The sequence below is a fragment of the Stenella coeruleoalba genome, assembly GCF_951394435.1.
Source record: "Stenella coeruleoalba genome assembly, chromosome: 5".
NCBI lineage: Eukaryota > Metazoa > Chordata > Mammalia > Artiodactyla > Delphinidae > Stenella > Stenella coeruleoalba.
The window spans coordinates 54,921,534-54,944,728 of record NC_137150.1 but is presented as its reverse complement, the minus strand read 5'-3'; the positions used below and the strand labels follow the sequence as shown (position 1 = coordinate 54,944,728).

Below are 23,195 nucleotides of genomic sequence, written 5' to 3'. Positions count from 1 at the left end.
ACCTTGTATAGTTCATTTGGCTCCTGCAGATTCAGTAATGGTTTTATTTATGTATAACTGTGTCTGTTGCTTATTTTTGACAAGTTTGGACAAAATATCTGTTCTGCATAATTTCTGGGTTGCTGATGCTGCTGAGAATAACTACAAGGGTAAGAGATAATGAAAGGATAATGAGAGACTGTGACGTGTTACTGTGAGGGATTATGCTTTTATTGGCACTGATTATGTGCCAATCCTGTGTTTTTATTAAAAATGAGAGTATATTTTAAAGTTAATGCTTTCTTTGATAGAAACAAAGTTAAAGAAAATGACTTATTTTAGTTAGCGCTTTTAAAAACGTAAAGATTGCACCTTTAAGGATGTTTTTGATTGTCCTGAAACTTGATTGCTAAAGACAGTGTCCTTCAATAATAAAAGACTGATCTAAACATAACATCTGAAAAAAGGGCCATGAAAGTTTAACTTTACTTTGTTATCTATTATTCAGTTGTTCTTTTGTTTTCATCTCACTTCTTTCTTTTTAAGACAAAGCCATAGCCTAAACTATCCCAAACTGGAGGAACCTATTCTTTTCTTTTTTAAAATAAATTTATTTATTTATTTATTTATTTTTGGCTGTGTTGGGTCTTTGTTGCTCCACGCAGGCTTTCTCTAGTTGCAGTGAGTGGGGGCTACTCTTCATTGCGGTGCGCACGCTTCTCATTGTGGTGGCTTCTCTTGTTGCGGAGCACGGGCTCTAGGTGCATGGGCTTCAGTAGTTGTGGGATGTGGGCTCAGTAGTTGTGGTTCGGGGCCTCAGTTGTTGTGGCGCACGGGCTTAGTTGCTCCGCGGCATGTGGGATCTTCCTGGACCAGGGCTCAAACCCGTGTCCCCTGCATTGGCAGGATTCTTAACCACTGCGCCACCAGGGAAGCCCAGGAATCTATTCTTTAAACTTGAGTTTTTCCTGATAAAACACTTGTTTGTTATATGTATGGAATAAAATAAAAGAACATTTTTAGTAGATCGTTGTTGGGCAGATGGAAAAACAAATTTCATCAAGTTTATAGCATGGTGACTCTACATTAAGACTTATTTCTCCGATATGAGAAAGACCTCTTTTTATACCTGCATATAAGTGTGTGTATACATATAAATGTGCGTGTATATGTGTGTGCATAAATATAAATATATATGTTACTGTGGTATATTTAAATCTTGAGAAGGCTTAGTGATTATAGAATTTCTAAATAATAAATAAATTTAAGTGACATTACTATTAGATTTTCAGTCGTAAGTTGGAAATATCTGAGGAACAGGTGGTTCATGAAGTATCAGAATTTAATGTGAAATCTGAGGTTAATTACTGTGGGTAATTGTCTTTGGAAATGCAATGTGTTGGTAAATCTGTTTTTAGATCCTGAGAGCATTAGTAGGACATAGGAGAACAACTAGTGTTTATTTATTAACTCAATATTTATTTAGCACTTATCAGTGCTAAGCACTGTGCTAAATTCCAGAGAAGCAAGCTGTAGCTGCTCTGGTTTTCCGCGGCCTATCATGTAGGCAGATCCCCTCTTTCTCTTAGTATCAGCATACCTTCTCTGCATAGCTGCCCCCTCTCACTTTTTGGTCCTGGTGAGGCAATGGTCATGAAGCCAACGTCCTCGGAGCCCATGGTGATAGGTATTTGACTTAGGTTGAGCTAATCATAGTACTTGGCTTCGTGGTAAATTTGTCGATGAGTCTATGACTCATAGGGGAATTAATCTGTGGATGTTTGGGAAGAAAGATTTGCTTTCCTTTGGGGTTGGTCATCTGAGATGCCACAGTCCAGGACATGTGAGTTAGTGAACCACAGTGGCCCATTAGTTTCTTCGTTAGAACTAGGTTCCTAGGTTAATTCCATGTCCTGGCTATTGTAAATAGTGCTGCAATGAACATTGGGGTGTATGTGTCTTTTTGAATTACGGTGTTCTCTGGGTATATGCCCAGTAGTAGGATTGCTGGGTCACATGGTAGTTCTGTATAAACGCATATATGTGGAATCTGAAAAAATTGGTATAGATGATCTTACATACAAAGCAGAAATAGAGACACAGACATAGAGAACAAGTGTATAGATACCAAGGGGGAAAGTGGGGGTGGGGTGGGATGAACTGGGCGATTGGGATTGATGTATATACACTACTGATACTAAGTATAAAATAGATAACTAATGAGAACCTACTGTATAGCACAGGGAGCTCTACTCAGTGCTCTGTGGTGACATAAATGGGAAGAAAATCCAAAAAAGAGGGATATATATATATATGTATAGCTGATTCACTTTGCTGTGCAGTAGAAACTAATACAACATTGTAAAGCAACTATACTCCAATAAAAAATAAAAACACACGCACAAAGAACTAGGTTTCTATCTCTTGTAGTCACAAGTCTGGGTTAATGAAATTGTGGATGCAGAGGTATAGAAAATAGGGGTCTAGCTTTTAAGTAATTCCATCTGATGAGACAGACTTATAAAGCAATAGTTCAATATAATATGAAAAGCACTGTTTGTGGTGTGTTCACAGTATAATGAAACCAGAGAGGAGAAAGAGACTTGGCCTAAGAGGACTAAGGGCTTGTGAAGGTTTCAGAGAGTAATATTTGATCTGGGTGTTAAATTATGCATGGATAGTTACCAAGGCAGATGAGAAAGGAGAGCTTATTAAAACCAAACACATAGCATGTAAAAGCGTAGAAATCAGAAAATATATAATGTGTTCAGGGATTGTAAGAAGTTCTCTATTTCTGCTGTTCATAAATTGTGAGAAGTGGATGATAGATGAAGATGAGGTCTGGTGGTCCGTTGGGTGGGTTTTGATAAAATTTGACTGGTATGTACCTAAGGAAAAATCTGCCCACCCCTGGATATAACAATAATATTGGAATTTTAAAAATCCAGATATAATGAAGATTTAAAAAATAGTTAATATTTGAGTGTTAAAACCTCTCTCCTCTTCTTTTTGTCTTCTCCTGTATATGTCAGCCAGGTTCTCAGACCTTTCACATGCTGACCAGAGTAATGGATGAAGCAGAGCGTTGCTAAAGGCAAAAAGATGAGTTATAAAGATAGATAATTGGGGGAACAAAGACTATGTTGTAGTCAGTTCAGGCTGCTGTAACAAAATACCATAGGTGGGTGGCTTATAAGCAATAGAAATTTATTTCTCACAATTTTGGAGGCTGGGAAGTCCAAGATCAAAGCACCAACAGATTTGGTGTCTGTGAGAGCCTGCTTCTTGGTTCACAGACGACTGTCTTCTGGCTGTGTCCTCACATGGTGAAAGAGGAAAACTCTGGTCTCTTTAGCCCCTTACAAGACTACAAATTCCATTCATTACCCTTGTGATCTAATCACTCCTATAGGCCCTACCTCCTAATACCATTACATTGGAAGTTGAGATTATAACATATGGATTTTGAGGGACATAAACATGTAGGCCATAACAGACTACTTCTGGAAAAGTGGAAGAATGGAAAGAAAGAGAGAGAGGAAAAAAAAGAAGCAGGGAAAGTTGAGTTTTAAGATTTTTTGAGGATTTTAAATACATGAGCCTAGAAGCTAGAGACCAGAAACTGTGGGTAGTAGCTATGATACTAGGTTAGAGAATGAAAAAAAAAGAATTGGGAAACTGTGTTTAAAACCATTGCTGTGTATTTTGAATATAGTTTCCCTTTGCTGTCTTTTCCAGACATATTAATAAATACTTTTTCAGTGATTTTCTTTCATTGTTACTGAATGCATGTTTTTTTTTTTGATGAGACACCAAATAAGGCTATCCAATTTTTATCAGCTTATGTAACAAAAAGGGACTTCTCTACGTATCTTCAGTTTAGAAAGGTTAAGTATACAGTTTAAAACTCTAATGAGGCTAATTATATGGACATGTATGATGGTTAATTTTATGTGTCAACCTAGTGAAGCCAGGGTACCTAGATGTGCTATGAAGGTATTTTTTAGATGAGTTTAACATTTAAATCAGTAGACTTTGAGTAAAGCAGATTATCATAATGTGGTTGGCCTCAACTAAAAAATTAAAGGTTTTAAGAAAAATAAAGGACTGGAGTCCTAAGAGGACCTGTGTATTTTCTCCAATGCCTATATCCTAAGCTCAGTCTTCTTGGTTTTATCACTCTGATGGTAGGAACAATCAAGGTGAAAATTCCAAGGAAAATCTCTTTAAGGAAACATGGGAGTGTTTCTTCCCTAGGGCCTTGGTAGTTGGTCTAAACACCTTTTGAAGATGGAGCCTCTTCTGAGCACAAAGTAGACCAGGCTCATCTAACGGATTTCAAAGAGAATCAAGATGAGTCCAAAACGAGGACAAATCCCAGAGGAATAAGCTACCTGAATTAAAATGATTTAAATGTCTTCTCTCCAAATAAGAGAAGTTTATATCATAGCGTCAGCACTTTAGTCTAATAATGTGTTTTTAATCTTGATCACTATTACGGTTTCTTTCAGGTTCAGGGTTTATTGGTGGGTTCAGGAAGGTGGGAGAAGGAAAGCGTTTTGTGTTCCTTCCAGAATTCAAAGTAAATTTTAACCTGGAAAACTGTATGTATCATCTGCTTTCCCCCAAATTCCACAATTCTATTATATTCTTAAAATTTCTTTTGGTCTATAACAAATTCTTCTGCACTGCCATTTACTATACAATTCCCTTAACAACATTGGCAATGTAGAATGGATCAGAAAGAATGTAATTAATTTAGGCACAGGAATAAGGATTGAGCATTCTTCTTGAATTCACACGAGAGCTTAAAATTTTTTTAGCTATCTCAAGTCTTCTAAGGAACTCACATCAGTAAGTTAACATCACCAAATGTTTTTGAGATAGTTGCTGAGACATACCCAAGGCTATTTATAGACACATTTAAAACATAAATAGAGAACAATAGGCAAACTGTAGTTTGTGGCAATCAAGCTGAATCCAGTGTTAAAGAGTAGAAACAGAAAACCTTCCAGCTAACCTTCCAGAAGTTTACATTATTCATCCTTATATCTACCACTACACTTAATACAATCTTATACCCATAGTAGACACTCAGATCTTTTTGGAATGAAATTTTAAAATGGTTTGTAATTTCAAGATGATGGTGGTAGTTTTTATACTGATAAAGAGAATTATCTTCTGAATAGCACTGTGTACACACTCAGAATTTTACAGGATGCTTTTTAATGAAATAAAAAACCATTTTCTGTACCCTTTAATTGTATCAGCAGTCAGTGCTTATTTGCTGTGTCCTCCTGTAAGCACTTTCCTAAGCCCCGCTGGGAATAAGTGGCTTATTTAGGCAAGCTCCTGGAGCATTGCTGACCCTTTATGACCTCTTAGGAGGGAGGAACAACAAACCTCTCTGGTATTACTGTCTGGGAAGAATACTGGTGAAACAATGCAACAGGCTTTCTTTTCAAAGAAAAAAATAGACTCATAATTGGAAAAACGTTTTGTGTGTTGCTGACCCTATAAAAGATTAAAATTAAACTCTAAAGTAAAAAATGACTCAAATCAGATGGTACTTTAAAACATTTGTTCTTGCCATTTGCAATCAAAGTTCTCATAGACACTAGACACACTATAAATACTGCAATGTAATTATGTAATACGACAATAATATCATTTAAATATATAATACAATCAAGGTAGATATCATAATCACTGCCATTATTCAGTGCAGACAGTGTGTAGGGAAAGGTATTAGGCCCTTTATGTTTGTTATATTATTTATCGCTCTAAACAATTATATAAAGTGAATTTTATTATCTGCATTCAAAAAATGAGGAAACTGAGGCATAGTGAGGTTAAGTAACTTACCTACAGCAACAGAGCTAGTAAGTTTATGGAGCTGGAAATTTGAACCAGGTCTGTGTTTTCAAAGGCTGTGCTCTTTATTCAGTAGCTATTTATCATCACCACTAACTTTGATGATGTGCAAAGTAAACAAAGAAAAACAAAAAACCTATGTGCAACACAATGGATACAACCAGGTAAACAAAAGAATACATTTTTCTGAAAGTAAAAGTTTACTGGGTGTGTCAGTATATATATATATATATATAAAGCAAGCTACATAAACCTATTCTGACTTTTGTTCTGGAAGCTGACACAAAACACACGAAAGATCAGCATACTTTATTTTTAGAAATCTGAAAACAAAGGATACTCATACTCAGATTATATTTGGTGACTTGTTTCCATTTTTACTTGATTCTTTTACCGTCTGAATCAAAGAGGAGTACTTTTCCAGAAATATGAGAGTCTACTTTTATTAATCCATGCTCGTCTTCTAAGTGGGATCAGATATTGTGTGCTGCTACTGTATTTGAGATTCATGCTGACATTCACTTCCCTGTTGTGCAGTTGCAACTATATACAGTTAGGCAAGTTATATGACAACACTGCAGATGGATATTACATATAGACTTCCTTTGTCAGAATATATTTTAAATTCCACAGAAAATACAAACCATACCATGGCAAGAAGGGTACTGATGAATAGGTATTTTAGGCTTGCAGAGGCTACGATGTGTTCATTCATTCATTCTCATGTGCTCGTTCATTTAATAAATACTTCTTCAGCATCAACTAGGTGCTAGGCACTGTCATAGACACTTGGGATACATTAATGAACAAAGTAGACTAAAATCTCTACTTTGTGAAATGTACCTTCTGCTAATTAGGTATGTCTTAAGCACGCCAAACTCCTATTTGACGTATGCCTAAACGAGAGGTCAGCAAGCTTTTTCTGCAAAGGGTCAGTAATAAATACTTTAGGCTTTGTGGGCCATACAGTTTCTGTTGTGATCACTCAACTGTTACGTTTCATTGTAATGTGAAGCAGCCATAGACAGTATGTAACATACGTGGGTGTCTGCCAATAAAACTTTACTTACAAAAAACAGGCAGTGGACCTAGACTGTATGTGATCTGGTCTAGGCTTGTGACTCTGATAGCTTGGAAAGAGCACACAAACGAAGCTACGTAGTGTGAGAAGTTACTTTAGGAGTTAATCAAGCGAACTTCATATTGTAGATGAATTAGGTGAGGCACAGAGAGGTTGAATGATTAGCTTAAAGTAACAAACTAGTGGCAAAACCAAGACTCAAACCTGCAGCTCCTGACTCCTAATATATTTTCTTTTTACTTCACTTTATTGCCTTTACTGTGCTGGGAGCAATAGAATTTATTGTTAAATTGTTGAAATATGTAGAAAAGAACATTTTTCTTTTGTTTCTTGGGGTCCTGATGCTACCAGCGTTAAACGCTGGCCCCGCCATGTCTATTACCACCCTGCCCCATCACCATCACAGCCATCCACCACCGCTACCAACACCATCAAGTCACTGCCACCACCACTACCAGCATCACCGACATCACTTTCACCACCATCATCATCACAATGCCAGAAACCACCTAAAACCACCAGGAACACACCCATAATCCCAAAGCTGGGTTTAATTACCTGGTGCAGCAGGGTCTGAGAATGCCTTCAAGTGCAGAGGTGAAAGCATTTCAGGAAGGGAGTCTTGGGAGGACCTTCTTACAGGGTTTGGACTTCTTGTGCTGATGATTCTAAGGATGGATTATAAAATGGAAACTCATTCTGGATTTGATGTTATCAAGAAATAGGGACAGCTGGATGACTGGATTTCTTAATTCATTTTATCCAATCAGTGAGAGGATTAAAGCAGTGCTAGAAGTAGCACTGGTAAAGGAGCAGCCATCACTCAGGTTACTCAGAAGAGGGGCCGACAGTGAGTGGCCTTGTCAGTATCTCATTCCAAGCATCTTTTTTTCACATTCTTACTTGCATTTTTTTATTTCCATAAAAATACAGATCCACTGTTGAAAGTTATAAAATTCAGATAGGAAAAAGAAAATTAAATGCCCCATCCAGAGATAACCATAAAGAACAACTTAGTGTGGATCACTTTTCTGTCTGTAGATGCACATGCATGCATTTGCACCGAAAATGGGATTACAGTATACATTCCAGTTTAAATTAAAATTACAACTTAATAAATAATGAGCAAGTTTCCCTTAAAAGATAGCATTCTTTTTTATGGCCTGAAAAATATTTCAATGTGTGCTTGTCATCATTTATTTAAGCGTTTAGTTTTTATTATATATTTAGAAGATAATTTCCAGCTTTTTGCTGTTATTAAAAAGACAGGCACATCTTTGTGTGCCTCCTAAATACTTTTCTTGGGATTAACTTCTGGAAAAGAGAATGTTAGATCAAAGTGTATGCACATTTTTAAGTCTTTAAAAAAATCTTGTTAAACTGCCACCAGGCAATATGTATAAATATTTACTCACACTTGGCAATATACGAGAATATTCCCACCCCACCCCCTCCTATTTTATTTAAAATTGACTCCAGCATAATGTCCTAAGAGCATAATTTTGTTCAGTTCTTGTTACACAGAATTCACTCACATTTCTAGCCAGTTTTGTACTTTTACTGAGTATGTAGCGTGGGCCAGTCACTGTGCGAGGTGCTAAATACACAAAGATGAATTATCTGTGATTTTCCATGAAATCAGCATCTTGTCACAGTCTGGATACATGACCATCAAATGCTTTTATAGAAAAGGATGAGAAGATAAGCAAATCTGGTTAGATGAGCTTTTATTGGAGGCAAATTGTCTTTATTTTGTGGCACCTACTGCAATCAATTTATTGTGAATAATTTATCATCATCTTGGATGTGTGACACAAAGATGAACATTTTCTCCAAATATTTAAAGCCTTTATTAGAGATAAGTTAATACAACTTTTGTTTGATCCATTCTTACTGGAAATATTTGTTGGACTCCTAGGAAGGTAATCACCGTAAAATGCATTGCTGGCTCAGGGGCAAACACTGAACTAATTATTCTGGACAAAAAAAATGTGTTGGATTTAAGTCCTATATCCTTGTTGCTGCACCGTGTAAGTAGCCCCATATGTCAAGTTGCTACCAAAAGAAATAGCAACACAAGTATTAGTAAGTGAGATTGCACTGTATATCTTGAAAATTAAACTGTGTGTTGCAAGGCAAAATTAAAGCTGAGGTAGCTAATTGCAAAGTAAGACGGTTTCTTTTTCTTAAATTTCATTTTCTGCTTCACTTTCTGAGATTGGGGAGTGGCTTCATTGTTAATCTGATTATTTCTTTCTACAAAACAAATGTTAGTTTGGGCAATATACAACTGTCCTCAAATTGAATCAAATGTGTGCACTTTCCATTTCGCTATAGTATCTTATTTTTCCAACTCAGTGCATGTCAATAAATGCTATTAGACTTTGTGCTAACAGCTGAGGCTGTTTTTTTAAATTGAAATAATCCCATAAAAGTTTATACTTTAAGAAGAGTATTCATTTGACATTTATCTATATTCAGAAATAAAATATATCTACTAATATCACACTTAGATTGTTTTCTCAATACTTTCTTTTGCTTTTTCAATTGTAGTTGATTTCCTTCAGATGAAACCTAAGGTGTAATGGCCTGTTTTTAAAACAAATCATGATAATGACTATAATTTGTATTCTTTACAGTTTATTTTTTAAAGTAGCATTGCATCATTCTACAAAAATTTAGATTAAAACCAAAATATAAAATGGACTCAGCGTGTGAAATATTATTCATTTGATATACTTTCGTGTGCCCACATTGTTCTAAAGTAATGTTCTATATTATATATCCAACAATTATAATAAAGATGAATTCTAACATGTCCATACAATCATAATCATACACAATATGTCTTTTTCTTCTTTTCCACTGTTACGCTTTATAAATTGCTACTTTATAACTTCAAGTGACAACAAAAATTATTATTGTCCATCCTGAATTTTAGGTATGCTAAGAAATTAATTGAATTGACTTTGTTGCTTTTATGTACTTTTCCAAGTTTTGTGTATATACAGTGGTAAAAGTTCAAGATCTTGATCTGAATCATTACTGAGACAATTAAGGATGACATTAATGGTTTAATTGTGGTATTTATAGTTTGCAAATGAAGTTAGTTTGAGGTAACTTGTACACTCTGCTATTCTTTTGGTTATTCATTTCAACTTACAAATACTTTTTGGACTGCTCTGTGAGAGACACTCTCTGGGGGAAAGGTCCATGCCTCCCACGCTTTCATATAGGATCCATCTTTTGGCAAAATCTCTCTCTCTCTCTCATTCTCTCTTTCCCATTTTCTCTTCATACACACACACACACACACACACGCAATTTATTGTGCAAAGATAAATATATAACCGCTTTTTAAAGTTTTTTTTTAATTTTTAAATTTATTAAATTTACAACACACCTTCTTTCCTTCCCTCCTTCCCCCTTTCCTCCCTCCCTTCCTCCCTTCCTTCTGTATAGTGCTGTAAGTTTTGCTGATAATATAGAATCTGTGGCCACAGCCACAATCAAGATGCGGAAGTTTCATCACCAAAAAAAAAAAAAAAAAAAAAAAAATTCCTTGTGTTGCCTCTTTGTAATCAAACCCTCTTTCATTCCAGCCCCTGTCAACTGATGATCTGTTCTCTGACTGATGGTTGTTGCCTTTTCCATAATGTCACATACATGAAATCAGCCAGTATGTGGTTTATGGGTCTGGCTTTTTCATTAAGCATCTTGCATTTGGAATTCATTCATGTTGTTGCATGTATCCATAGTTCGACCCTTTTAATTGCTGAGTAGTATTGCACTGACTGTGTGTACGACAGTTTTTATCAATTGAGGGACATTTTGATTGTTTCCAGTATTTTAGCAATTATGAATAAAATGCTTTTAAATGTTAGCTTACAGCTGTTTTTGTGAACTTAAATTTTTGTTTCTCTTGTATAAATATCTACAAGTGGGATTGCTGTATCATGTGACAAGTGTATATTTATATAAGAAACAATCAAAGTGTCTTCCAAAGTGTCTGGAAGTTCCAGTTGCCCCACTTTTTTGCCAGACTTGGTATAGTTAATTCTTTTGCTTTTAGCTATTCAAATCAGTGTGTAGTCTTATCTGATTGTAATTTTAATTTTTGTTTTCCCAATGATTAGTGATGTTAAACTTGTTTTCCATTTGTATATTTCCTTTGGAGAAGTGTGCACTCAATTTTTTTTGCTCGTTCGTTAATTTGGGTATTTTTTCTTTTAATGTTGAATTTTGAGAGTACTTGACATATTCTGTAAAGGAATACAAGTCCTTTGCCAGACATGTGATTTGTGAATAAATTCTTCTAGTATGGCTTGTTTTTTCATTCTCTTAACAGTGTCTTTCAAATTAAAAGTTTTTTTGTTTTTTTGATGAGGCCAAATTTAACTGTTTCTTTTTATGGTTCATGCTTTTGGTATTATATCTAAGAGCTCTTTGCTTAATCCAGGATCTCAAAATTTTTCTCCTATCTATTTTTGTAGGTGTTTTTTAGGGTGATTTAATGTTTAAATCAATCTTGCTGATCTGTTGGATCCTTGAACACTGAGTCTCATATCTAGGTTTCTATCTTGATTCTAAGACCTTGCCTCCAAATGAGAGTACTCTGTAAATTCTAGAGTGTTATAGATTTTTTTAGCAGTGTAATTTTTCACAGGTCAATTAACCTGTCAGGGCCCTGATTTTCTTATGTATAAATCATGTAAGCACAAAATAGTGTACCAAAATGTTAGGACTGCAACTGTTCCCCATTCCCCAAGTTCTCTGTACCTCTGTTCTTTCTGGCACTGTAGAATAAAGCACGGTGCTCAAGAGTTCTGGAGCCAAGTACATCTGTTTTTGGATAAATTTAGCTCAGGCATTTCCTAGCTGAGAGAATCTGGGAAGACTGAGTAATCGAAATACCAGTTCCCTCACCTATAAACTGCAGCTAGCAATTCATGAATGAGATGATTTTCATAATGTGTTAAGTACAAAGCCTGGCACCCTGTAGTCTTTTAGCAAATCTCTGTTGTGGTTGGTGGTTGGTCATGGTTGCCATTTTTATTGGAACCATGACTTGCTCCTTCCACTTTCCTTCAGTCACTATGAAAGAGTCCAGGAGCTGAGGTCCTCTCCTTATTGCCAGTCTTACCTGCCATTGACCACTGTCCCAGATGCCCCATCGCAGTGCACCCTCTACTTGCAGGAACTTCACCCTATCAACTACCTCTCTGAAGACAATCATCACCAGTCCTGCTGCCAGATATTATAGACACTAAACTCTACCTGTCCAACCTGTTCCTCCCCGCTACCAGCTTTGTCCCGACATTTACTCCAAGTTAGGGCTCATGCCTGATACCAGGTCCTAACTCCTCCTGGGGTTGCCTGAGCTCCACATTCCAGATCCAGAACTGTCTAGTGTATACCTGTTTTGCCCTTTTACAAGGCTTTTATTTAAGTTGTCAATTTTTAAAAACGTCTTAATTAAAAGACAAAACATATCATAACTTCATCATTGGTTTCTGCTTACCCAGAATAGCAAATCTATCACTTAAGTCTAGAAAGTTCTCAATAGACAATGTATATAAACTTCAGCCCCTCTTGGTCTAAATGGCTGCTATGAAGGAAAGTTAGAGCTTAACTTAGAATACCTTCACCTTCAATTTTCAGTTGAATGGGATAGAAAAACTTAGGCGGTGACAATAATTTGAACACAGTGGGTATTGAAAAGTTTCAAGTACCAGAATTGTGGGTGCGAGAAGGCAATACTTGACTATTTTAGCTATAAAACCAACTGCTGAACTGTATAGAGGTTTATTGTCTCAGGTCACATAAAATTTCTTTTGTGAAACGTCTTTTATTTATTTAGGAGTTGGAGGTATTGCTTACATTGCTCTGTAGTGTTTTGAGTACCACCATTTTCCTCCTTTGTAAAGACAGGAGTTTTCTGTGTGTTTTGAAGTCTGTTTTCATCTTCTTTCATCTTTTCTCACTCTCAACACTGAACTAAGGATGTGAGAGATGTACCATTTCCCTTTGCCTCCCCACCTGAGAGCTGTGATTTTTCAGAGGAAGAGATAGAAGTACCCTTTGATTACTGTGAAGGGGCAATTGTGACATCTTCCTGGAAAGTTAAGCACAGGGAAATATCAAACACTCTGTTTTGAAGACCATTGTGTGTGTTCACAGCATACGTGAGAAAAAATGTAGAACCGAAGAAAAACCACCAGTATAGAAGTAAACTAAAATCCAAATGATAATGGAGCTGGAGCAAAATTTTATAGCTATTTAGGGAAAAAATTACACGCCCTAAATTGTTGGAAGATGGATACTTATTTATCACCAAGTGTATTGATACGTTAGAAAGCACCAGCTGGAATCCAAAGTATTGGAACCCAATACTTTGGCTCCTGTACTACCCTGCTGTTCGCTTCTGCCTGCAGTTCTCCAGAAAGTCTCTTTTGGAACCACCTGCTGCCTTGTGGGTTAAGGTGGAGTCAGCGGGGGTGCCAGCCACCTTGAGTCAGTGCTTATGGAGTGTCAGGAATTCATATTATTAGCCCAAGTGCTTGTTAAGTTCATTCAGTCAATATCCTATCCTAGGGAGGGTTAAAAAGTGAGATCTTTAAACAAGATTGTGCCCAGCCCATTCAAGTCGTTGGTTGGCTCAGGGTGGCCCATGTTGTCCTTCTGTTTGTTCTCCCGGGCAGGGCTCTTGTCGCTCTTCAACATCTTGTGTTCTCTTTTACTTTGGGCTGCTTTTGCCTGAGATACCATTTGAGCTGTGATTTTTTGTTGATTCTTGTCACTTGGGTGTTTATCTAAGTTGTCTGTTGGGGAGATAATAACCTGGTGTATCCTAGCTCTATCTTGGAGATTTTCCCATTGCTAATGACTCAGGACTCTATGATACAAGATACCAAGAGCCCTGAAGGAAATAAGACACAGAATGAGAACCTTCACACCATTAGATAAACATCTTAAAATTGAGATGAAGGTCACGTCACAGATGCTTGTTCTCACCTCTTGCGTTGATGTTTCTGCTCCTTAGGATAGATCTTCGGTTGTAAAGGATTTGGGAAATATTTAACAGTATGTATGGTGTGCTTTACATTGTTTTCTTCTAACTTCTCCTGAGTACTGCGTGCCAAGTACTATCTAAGTGCTTTATATACGTGAAATCAAATGATTTCCTTAAGAACTCCAAGAGGTTAATACTATTGCCATTTTGCAGATAAATGACTTGAGATACTGTATTATTTATCTCAAAAGGCCAAGAAGGTCTTACAACCTCCTAAGGCTCTACAGTCACACTGGCTCTAATCTCCCTACTTTTTACCACAGCACTCCAGGGAGATAGTGCCTGATGAGTCCCAGTATTAATAACACTCTACCCTTGATTGTCACTTCCCTGAATCTGTCGAGATGGCAGAGCTCTCATCTATGCTGCTTAATAAATATATGCTCAGAAGGACAGACTGAGGGGGATAGTATCAAAGACAAGGCGTATCAAGATAATCTCGTTGTACCCCCGGAGCAAGAATGTCTCATTTATTCTAACACAATGATTAAAGAAGGGACCACATACTGAAATGCATTAGAACCATCTGTGCCTTATTCCTCTGTCTCCTACCCCCACACTCCATTCTTAACCACCATATTTTGTTTCACCTTCTGACTCCCAACCTTTCTTTGGCTCTCCTCTTTCTCTGGTCTAGATTGATTATGGACTCTTCTGGCCCTCAAGTTGGCTTTGACTCTTGACTTTATTTATTTATTATATATATTAAACTTTTATTGGAGTATAGTTGATTTACAATGTTGTGTTAGTTTCAGGTGTGCAGCAAAGTGAATCAGTTATACATATATCCACTTTTTTAGGTTCTTTCCCGTATAGGCTGTTACAGAGTATTGAGTAGAGCTCCCTGTGCTATACAGTAGGTCCTTATTGATTATCTGTTTTCTATATAGTAGTGTGTATATGTTAATCCCAATCTGTCAATTTATCCCTCCCTCCTTTACCCCCTGGTAACCATAAGTTTGTTTTCTACATCTGTAACTCTATTTCTGTTTTGGAGATAAGTTCATTTGTACCCTTTTTTTAGATTCCATATATAAGCAATATCATGATATTTGTCTTTCTCGGTCTGACGTACTTCACTCAGTAAACCATAATGTGAAAAGATACATGCACCCCAATGTTCATTGCAGCATTATTTACAATAGCCAGGACATGGAAGCAACCTAAATGTCCAGAGGAATGGATAAAGAAAATATAGTAGATATATACAATGGAATATTACTCAGCCATGAAAAAGAATGAAATAATGCCATTTTCAGTGACATGGATAGACCTAGAGATTGCCATACTGAGTGAAGACCCTTGACTTTAGATATTTGCCTCAACTAGGTAATGGCTTTAGCCCCTTGTCATCTGATTTCTCTTAGCTGATCCTGCTACCCTACCATGTGGCTACCCCTAGAATATGGGTCAAGCCTGGCTTCCAGCCCTGTGCTTTTAATACTGGTCTGGCATGAACAATTATTTTTTATGGTCTTTGCAAAAGACCAACCCATTTTCCAACAAACTTTGCCCGTTATTATTAATCTTGCTTCACTGTTGTGAACTCTAGAGGTGATATGCCTTCGTATGGAAGGAGAAATGGTGCCATGAAGATAAGAATGGTGTTTGGCGAGTGAAATCATAGCTACCTATCTGGTTGGCCCTAGCCATATACCTAACCTACTCTCTGAACCCGCTCTCTTTCACGTGGTTTTGTGGGGATATCAAGTAGCATACAGAAATTCATGCCCCCTTAGGAATTTATATTTAGTAAAGGAAAGAGGGCAGTAGTTCTATCATGCAGCTCAGGACCAGATTAGCTTATTAATCAACTGATTTTAGGACTCTGTCACTTAGTAGATGTGTGACCTTTGTTAAATTAATTTTAATTTACCTTCATTTGCTTCAATTTGGGGAAGTATGTAAAGTATCTTGTAAAAAAAAAAAAGTTCATATCTACTACTTATTAAATATTAGCTTTTATTGAGTCAGGCAGGAAGACTGGAAATCCTAACAAGGACTGGGAGTATGATATCATGGAAAGATCCCAGCCAGGAAAGCAGATGGATCTGGGTTTGAATACTGGCTCAACTCTTGGTAGCTATAAAGCTTTAAAGCTATAAAGCTTTAATTTCAATTTCTATAACATAAGCATAATGCTACCAATGTTGTCACATTTTGATAAAGATTGGAAAGCTAAGATATGCTTAGCATATCTTACATGTTCAGTAAATATTAGTTGTTGTAATTATTGTTGTTGATAGTAATGGCCTTTCCAAGGAGGTCTGTACTTTATCTTAATAACACTGGAAAATCACTGAAAATGTTTGAGAAGGAGCATGGCATAATCATAATCCTGGTTATATGACCACTCTGACTGTAGTTTGAGAGAAAAATCAAGGGGAGGGGGCACTTGGACCAGATGGGGGGCTTTAGCAACATGAGAAGCCTTGGCTAGAAAGTGGCAGTGCTGATGGTGAAAAGCAGACTGATTTGAGAGGTGTTTTGGAGATGGGATTATAGGATTTTATTTTCCTGATTGGTGAATGTTTATATATTACTGGAAAAGAGCTAGTATGGGGTGGAGGTGGGTTAGAAATTATAGGGGAAATATCACTGGGTACAGGTTGGAACTCACAGAGAGCAGGGTCTGCATAGAGGTGTCCTCAGGTGGACACAGTTGGTCCTACAGTGGCGCAGTGCTCTCAAAAAGGGGCTCTAACTCTCCTGTTGCTACTCTTTGTACTAGATGGAAAGAGCAAATGATATGCAGTCTGGACTTGGGTACCAACTACTCCAAGGAGTCACAGACAGGTATCTTCCAGGTGGCTACTGACTATCATGGATATCAAATTCCTGGTCTGACAGAACCTGGACACCTTGTGTGAAGTTGAGAACTAGAGAAAGCCCTCCCACTGGAGAATGAGGAGCCACTAATCTCAACTAGCTTCTTGCCAGGAATTATGGAGGGAGCCTCCAGCATCATTCAGCGCAAACTCCTGTTCATCATGCAAAATAATACATGAAAAAGGGAATAATGGAGTGAGCACATTTTCTGCAATTATTCAGAATTCAGTGAATATTCAGAAGCCGATAAGTTTGTGGGTTTGGTGGAGGAATTGAGGCAAATCCACAGGGAGGATTTCTGTTTTCTTTATGAGTAGTAGGTCAGGGCCTTGGCTGAGAGGGAAGGAAGTAGCAACAGGTTCAGAGTTCTGAGGAGGGGGGGAAGTTTAAAAATGGTCACTGTGGAGAATAGGAAGGAAATTTGCCGGGAGAAGAGTTGTAGGATTGCTGGACAGTTAAAGTTTGAGGCCATGAATTTTTTTTTTTAACATCTTTATTGGAGTATAATTGCTTTACAATGGTGTGTTAGTTTCTGCTTTATAACAAAGTGAATCAGCTATACATATATATATATCCCCATATCCCCTCCCTCTTGCTTCTCCCTCCCCCCTCCCTATCCCACCCCTCTAGGTGGTCACAAAGCACCGAGCTGATCTCTCTGTGCTATGTGGCTGCTTCCCACTAGCTATCTATTTTACATTTGGTAGTGTATATATGTCCATGCCACTTTCTTACTTCGTCCCAGCTTATCCTTCCCCTCCCTGTGTCCTCAAGTCCATTCTCTATGTCTGTGTCTTTATTCCTGTCCTGCCCATAGGTTCTTCAGAAACTTTTTTTTTTTTTTTAGATTCCATATATATGTGTTAGCATACAGTATTTGTTTTTCTCTCTCTGACTTCACTCTGTATGACAGACTCTAGGTCCATCCACCTCACTACAAATAACTCAATTTCATTTCTTTTATGGCTGAGTAATATTCCATTGTACATATGTGCCACATCTTCTTTATCCTTTCATCTGTCTATGGACACACAGGTTGCTTCCAATTGTTGTAAATAGCTGGCTATTGTAAATAGTGCTGCAATGAACATTGTGGTACATGACTCTTTTTTGAATTATGCTTTTCTCAGGGTATATGCCCAGTAGTGGGATTGCTGGGTCATATGGTAGTACTATTTTTAGTTTTTTAAGGAACCTCCATGCTGTTCTCCATGGTGGCTGTATCAATTTATATTTCCACCAAGAGTGCAAGAGGATTCCCCTTTCTCCACACCCTCTCCAGCATTTATTATTTGTAGATTTTCTGATGATGGCCATTCTGACTGGCGTGAGGTGATACCTCATTGTAGTTTTGATTTGCATTTCTCTAATGATTAGTGATGTTGAACATCCTTTCATGTGTTTGCTGGTAATCTGTATATCTTCTTTGGAGAAATGTCTGTTTAGGTCTTATGCCCATTTTTTGATTGGGTTGTTTGTTTTTTTGATATTGAGCTGCATGAACTGCTTGTATATTTTGGAGATTAATCCTTTGTCAGTTGCTTTGTTTGCAAATATTTTCTCCCATTCTGAGGGTTGTCTTTTCGTCTTGTTTATGGTTTCCTTTGCTGTGCAAAAGATTTTAAGTTACATTAAGTCCCATTTGTTTATTTTTGTTTTTATTTCCATTTCTCTAGGAGGTGGGTCAAAAAGGATCTTGCTGTGAATTATGTCATAGAGTGTTCTGCCTATGTTTTCCTCTAGGAGTTTGATAGTGTCTGGTCTTACATTTAGGTCTTTCATCCACTTTGAGTTTATTTTTGTATATTGTGTCAGGGAGTGTTCTAATTTCATTCTTTTACACATAGCTGTCCATTTTTCCCAGCACCACTTACTGAAGAGCCTGTCTTTTCTCCGTTGTTTATGCTTGCCTCCTTTATCAAAGATAGGGTGATCATATGTGTGTGGGTTTATCTCTGGGCTTTCTATCCTGTTCCCTTGATCTATATTTCTGTTTGTGTGCCAGTACCATACTGTCTTGATTACTGTAGCTTTGTAGTATAGTCTGAAGTCAGGGAGCCTGATTCCTCCAGCTCCATTTTTCTTTCTCAAGATTGCTTTGGCTATTCGGGATCTTTTGTGTTTCCATACAAATTGTGAAATTTTTTGTTCTAGTTCTGTGAAAAATGCCCCTGATAGTTTGATAGGTATCACACTGAATCTGTTGATTGCTTTGGAGAGTATAGTCGTTTTCACAGTATTGATTCTTCCAGTCCAAGAACATGGTATAACTCTCCATCTGTTGGTATCATCTTTAATTTCTTTCATCAGTGTCTTATTGTTTTCTGCATACAGGTCTTTTGTCTACTTAGGTAGGTTTATTCCTAGGTATTTTATTCTTTTTGTTGCAGTGGCAAAGGGGAGTGTTTCCTTAATTTCTTTCAGATTTTTCACCATTAGTGTATAGGAATGCAAGAGATTTCTGTGCGTTAATTTTGTATCCTGCTACTTTACCAGATTCATTGATTAGCTCTAGTAGTTTTCTGGTAGTATCTTTAGGATTCTCTATGTATAGTATCATGTCATCTGCAGACAGTGACAGTTTTACTCCTTTTTTTCCGATTTGGATTCTTTTTATTTCTTTTTCTTCTCTGATTGCTGTGGCTAAAACTTCCAAAAATATGTTGAGTAATAGTGGTGAGAGTGGGCGACCTTGTCTTGTTCCTGATCTTAGTGGAAATGGTTTCAGTTTTTTGCCATTGAGAATGATGTTGGCTGTGGGTTTGTCATATATGGACTTTATTATGTTGAGGAAAGTTCCCTCTATGCCTACTTTCTGGAGAGTTTTTATCATAAATCGTTGTTGAATTTTGTCAAAAGTTTTTTCTGCATCTATTTTTCTGTATCTATGGTTTTTCTCCATCAGTTTGTTAATATGGTGTATCACATTGATTGAGTTTTGTATACTGAAGAATCCTTGCATTCCTGGGCTAAACCCCATTTGTTCATGGAGTGTGATCCTTTTAATGTGCTGTTGGAATCTGTTTGCTAGTATTTTGTTGAGGATTTTTGCATCTATGTTCATCAGTGATATTGGGCTGTAATTTTCTTTCTTTGTGACATCTTTGTCTGGTTTTGGTATCGTGGTGATGGTGGCCTTGTAGAATGAGTTTGGGAGTGTTCCTCCCTCTGCTGTATTTTGCAAGAGTTTGAGAAGGATAGGTGTTAGCTCTTCTCTAAATGTTTGGTAGAATTCACCTGTGAAGCTCTCTGGTCCTCGGCTTTTGTTTGTTGGAAGATTTTTTTTTTTTTTTTTTTGCGGTACGTGGGCCTCTCACTGTTGTGGCCTCTCCCGTTGTGGAGCACAGGCTCCAGACGCACAGGCTCAGCGGCCATGGCTCATGGGCCCAGCTGCTCCACGGTATGTGGGATCTTCCCGGACTGGGGCATGTACCCTTGTCCCCTGCATTGGCAGGCGGACTCTCAACCACTGCACCACCAGGGAAGCCCTGTTGGAAGATTTTTAATCAGTTTCAATTTTAGTGCTTGTGATTGGTCTGTTTATATTTTCTGTTTTTTCCTGGTTCAGTCTCCGAAGGTTGTGCATTTCTAAGAATTTGTCCATTTCTTCCAGGTTGTCCATTTTATTGGCATAAAGTTGCTTGTAGTAATCTCTCATGATCCTTTGTACTTCTGCAGTGTCAGTTGTTAACTTCTCCTTTTTCATGTCTACTTCTGTTGATTTGAGTCTTTTCCTTTTTATTCTTGATGAGTCTGGCTAATGGTTTATCAAGTTTGTTTATCTTCTCAAGAAACCACCATTTAGTTTGTTGATCTTTGCTATCGTTTTCTTCATTTCTTTTTCATTTATTTCTGATCTGATTTTTATGATTTCTTCTGCTAACTTTCGAGTTTTTTTCTTCTTCTTTGTCTCATTGCTTTAGGTGTAAGGTTAGGTTGTTTATTTGAGATGTTTCTTGTTGCTTGAGGTAGGATTTTATTTCTATAAACTTCCCTGTTAGTACTGCTTTTGCTGCATCCAATAGATTTTGGGTCATCGTGTTTTATTGTTAGTTGTTTCTAAGTATTTTTTGATTTCCTCTTTGATTTCTTCAGTGATCTCTTGGTTACTTAGTAGCGTATTGTTTAAGCTCCATGTGTTTGTATTTTTTACAGTTTTTTTTTCCTGCAGTTGATATCTAGTCTCATAGCCTTGTGCTTGGGAAAGATACTTGATGTGGTTTCAATTTTCTTAATTTACCAAGGCTTGATTTGTGACCCAAGATATGATATATACTGTAGAATGTTGCATGATCACTTGAGAAGAAAGTGTATTCTGTTGTTTTTGGATGGAATGTCCTATAAATACCAGTTAAGTCGATCTTGTGTAATGTGTCATTTAAAGCTTGTGTTTCCTTATTTATTTTCATTTTGGATAATCTGTCCATGGTGAAAGTGGGGTGTTATAGTCCCCTAGTATTATTGTGTTACTGTCGGTTTCCCCTTTTATGGCTGTTAGCATTTGCTTTATGTATTGAGGTGCTCCTATGTTGGGTGCATAAATATTTACAATTGTTATATGTTCTTCTCGGATTGATCCCTTGATCATTATGTCGTATCCTTCTTTGTCTCTTGTAATAGTCTTTGTTTTAAAGTCTATTTTGTCTGATATGAGAATTCCTCTTCCAGCTTTCTTTTGATTTCCATTTGAATGGAATTTCTTTTTCCATCCCCTCACTTTCAGTCTGTATGTGTCCCTAGCTCTGAAGTGCGTCTCTTGTAGACAGCATATGTATGGGTCTTGTTTTTGTATCCATTCAGGCAGTCTATGTCTTTTGGTTGGAGCATTTAATCCATTTACATTTAGGTAGTTATTGATATGTATGTTCATATTACCATTTTCTTAATTGTTTTGGGTTTGTTTTTGTAGGTCTTTTCCTTCTCTTGTGTTTCCTGGCTAGAGAAGTTCCTTTAGCATTTGTTGTAAAGCTGGTTTGGTGTTTGTGATCCAGCTTGTATGTAAAGGTTTTAATTTCTCCATTGAATATGAATGAGATCCTTGCTGGGTAGAGTAATTTTCGTTGTAGGTTTTTCCCTTTCATCACTTTAAGTATGTCCTGCCACTCCCTTCTGGTTTGCAAAGTGTCAGCTGAAAGATCAGCTGTTAACCTTATGGGGATTCTCTGGTATGTTATTCATTGCTTTTTCCCTTGCTGCTTTTAATACTTTTTCTTTGTATTTAATTTTTGATACTTTGATTAATATGTGTCTTGGCATGTTTCTCCTTGGATTTATCATGTAGAGGACTCTTTGAACTTCCTGGGCTTGATTGACTATTTCCTTTTTCCTGTTAGGGAAGTTTTTAACTATAATTTCTTCAAATATTTTCTCAGTCCCTTTCTTTTTCTCTTCTTCTTCTGGGACCCCTATAATTTGAATGTTGGTGCATTTAATGTTGTCCCAGAGGTCTCTGAGACTGTCCTCAATTCTTTTCATTCTTTTTTCTTTATTCTGCACTGTGGTAGTTATTTCCACTATTTTATCTTCCAGGTCTCTTTTCCGTTCTTCTGCCTCAGTTATTCTGCTATTGATCGCCTCTAGAGAATTTTTCATTTCATTTATTGTGTTGCTCATGACTGTTTGTTTGCTCTTTAGTTCTTCTGGGTCTTTTTAAACTTTTCTCATATTTTCTCCATTCTATTTCCAAGATTTTGGATCATCTCTACTATCATTATTCTGAATTCTTTTTCTGGTAGACTGCCTATTTCCTCTTCATTTGTTTCGTCTGGTGTATTTTTACTTTGCTCCTTCATCTGCTGTTTGTTTCTTTGTCTTCTCATCATTTTGCTTAACTTACTGTGTTTGTGGTCTCCTTTCCATAGGCTGCACATTTGTAGTTCCTGCAGTTTTTGGTGCCTGCCCCCAGTGGGTAAGGTTGGTTCAGTGGGTTGTGCAGGCTTCTTGGTGGAGGGCACTGGTACCTTTGTACTCATGGATGAGGCTGGATCTTGTCTTTCTGGTGGGCAGGACCACATCTGGTGGTGTTTTTTTGGGGTGTCTGCGAACTTATTATGATGTTAGGCAGCGTTTCTGCTAATGGGTGGGGTTGTCTTACCATCTTGCTAGTTGTTTGGCATGGGGTGTCCAGCACTGGAGCTTGCTGGTCATTGAGTGGAGATGAGTCTTACCGTTGAGACAGAGATCTCTGGAGGGCTCTTGTTGATTGATATTACATGAGGCCAGGAGGTCTCTGGTGGTCTAGTGTCCTGAACTCAGCTCTCCCACCTTCAGAGCCTCAGGCCTGACACCTGGCTGGAGCACCATGACCCTGTCAGCCACATGGCTTTTGGGAAGTCTGAGGTCTTCTGCCAGCATTCAGTA

General features: G+C 37.4%; 1 long non-coding RNA gene across 1 annotated transcript in view; it reads left to right on the top strand.

Annotated features, from left to right (window-relative positions):
- The window catches only part of LOC307186614, a 445,691-nt gene that overhangs the window by 288,421 nt on the left and 134,075 nt on the right, over positions 1-23,195 (top strand). The gene's annotated exons all lie outside the window — the stretch shown is intronic.